The sequence below is a fragment of the Pteropus alecto genome, unplaced genomic scaffold, assembly GCF_000325575.1.
Source record: "Pteropus alecto unplaced genomic scaffold, ASM32557v1 scaffold72, whole genome shotgun sequence".
Lineage (NCBI taxonomy): Eukaryota > Metazoa > Chordata > Mammalia > Chiroptera > Pteropodidae > Pteropus > Pteropus alecto.
The window spans coordinates 13,713,618-13,716,361 of NW_006436811.1; the positions used below are offsets into that span (position 1 = coordinate 13,713,618).

At 33.2% G+C, this 2,744-nt stretch overlaps 1 pseudogene; it reads left to right on the top strand.

The window, feature by feature from the left end:
- The first annotated feature begins 1,664 nt into the window (after positions 1-1,664).
- On the top strand, positions 1,665-1,782 carry LOC112481450 (annotated as a pseudogene).
- Positions 1,783-2,744: the final 962 nt, after the last annotated feature.

The window sequence follows — 2,744 nt, forward strand, 5'->3', positions numbered from 1 at the left end:
TTTGTCATAACTGATGAATCAATATTGATGTGTTATTGTTACCTAAAGTTCAAACTTTATTTGGATTTCCTTAGTTTTTACCTAATGTCCTTTTGCTGTTCCAGAATACTATTCATGATACCATGTTACATTTAGTTGTCATGTTTCCTTAGGCTTCTTTAGAGTGTGAAAGTTTCTTAGACTTGCCTTACTTTTGATGACTTTAACCATTTTCAGGAGTACTGGTCATATATTTTGTAGAATATCTGTCGGTTTAGGTTAATTTGATATTTTTCTCATGGTTAGATAGTGATGATAGGTTTTAAGAATGAAAATCACAGATGTTAAGTGTCATTCTCCTCAATTTATTATCAACAATATATAATCTATTATCAATATGACTTATCATTACTGGTGTTGAACTTTATTACCTGGCTGGGGTTGTGTTTGTCAGATTACTCAACTGTTAAATGATTACTCTTTTAGAAGAAAGTTACTTTGTTCATTTGACACATAGAAGGTGGGGAGTTATGCTCTACCTTCTGGAGGAATAGTGTCTTTAGAAAATTTTTGGAATTCTTTTGTGCAGAAAATTTTATTAGATGTTCTATATTTATTTATTCAATTATTCATTTATATTATTATGGACTAATGGATATTTATCTTATACTTTGGGTTATAATTCAATGCTATATAATTTTTTTATTGCTCAAATCATTCCGGCTTTGGAGCTCTATTAGCTCCTGTGTCTCTTTGTATTATATTTATATTTGTTGTGATATATTTTTCTTTTGTTTGTTTTTGTTACCATCTCCTTATTTCCTGGCACTGCAAGATACTGAACACTAATCTTTGACATTCTTTGCCTTATTACTGGAATGAGCTATTTCTCTAGAAGTGTAGATTCTTTTTATTGAGGAATGTCACTATAAACTAGGATCTGGGGACTCTGTGTGCTCTTGCTGCCAGGGTGTTGGTACTTTTAGGTCCTTCGGTGGACAGAACTAGGTCATGTATCCATGTATACTAACTTATCTCAAAACACATTTGTGTCTATATTAAGCTAAATTCTGGGTTTCCAAATTTTATGCAGTATGGCATGATTCATTCTAGCTGTTGTGCTTTGCTTATCTATAACCTCTTTAAACAGTGAGAAATTTGCTGAGTTTATAATCATACATCATTTCTCAAATGGCTTTTCACTTTCATTTTTTCCTTTGGTGATAGAGATGTATTTGCTTCTTCCAATCCTCTAAGCCCTCAAATTGCTGGACTTTTTTTGTTTTCCCCAAATTCCTGTCTCTTCTGTTTGTAAATCAGCAGTTGCTTTCTGTGCTTGTTCCTCTTTTGTAATGACTTAACACACATAGCCCATAATAACACACATAGTACTAATATTCTGTCTTTAATCCTCTTTGTATGGCTACAATGTTATTAGGCACATTAACTGCCTTCTAAGAAATCACAGAAGAGTGTATTCAATGTTTCTCTACCATTTAATCTTCTAAAACATTCTTATCTTCCATACTTATTTCCGTCTACTACTCAGAAGTAATGTTTTACAAAACATAGATTCTCAAAGTCCTAAGAAAGATTCCTTTAAAATAATGTTTCAATAATTTCATTTTTCAGTAATTATTTCTATAATGCTTCCCCAATATTCTATCATAATAAGAAATGAATTTGTCTACGGCCATACCACCCTGAACAGTCCTTATCTTGTCTGATCTCGGAAGCTAAGCAGGATTGGGCCTGGTAGTACTTGGATGGGAGACCACCTAGGAAGATCAGGTGCTGTAGGTGTAAAAAATTTTTAAAAAATAAAAATAAGGGATTGTAAGCTGACAAGTTTCTTGCAATCTGTGAGGTCAACCAAGGGTTGCCTCGCCTAAAAATATAAATTAAAAAAGAAATAAAAAATGAATTTTATACAGAAATGGAGAAGGATAAAGTCAGCCACCCTCTCCCATGTAGGGCACATGATTTACAGCAGAAAAATAAGAGGCTCGCCCTGAGAATGCTTCAGGAGGAACATTATTAGAAAGAACTGGATTCTCCTCAGAGCAATGGTGGGGAGAAAACATTAAGAGAAGTGGTTTATGATAAGGAGTGTGTGTTCTGATATAAGAAACTTAGTTCCAATAGGAAAAGTGAGAATCTGTAAATGCAGGGAGGGTTCAGAAATAAATTCCAGTTAGAGTTTGTACAGAGAAGCAAGAAAATAAGTAATCCTATAGTACATAGTAATAGAAAATCTGAGACACTCTTAAGAGTGACTTGAGTAAATGAAGATATGATACATTCTGACCTAAACAACACAGGAATCCAGCAACACAACTATTTGTGATTTCTAGGCAACTGGTATCACCACTGAGAGAGAGAGGACACTCAGATACTATGTACCCTGGGACACTTTTTTTTGCTCTAAATAGAAATGTTTTGTGATTTGTTAGATGAATAAATATGGAACACAATTCAGATAAGGACATCAATGACAACAACATTAAATGGAAATCAACAACAATATAAAATTAACCTCAATTTCCAAGAACTTGGGTTATGATCTGAATGTAGCTTCCAAATTTCTGATCTACAACATGAGACTCTATCCTACTAGGACTTTTCATAGCCAGAAAATATAGAAATATGGGAGGAATTCGATTGTTTCCAAACTTCTTTTTCTTATAAAACTTATGCAATTTAATAACTTCCCCTTATCAGTCATTCGCAAGTAAATGACTTTGCTTCTGGTTGAATATTCATTA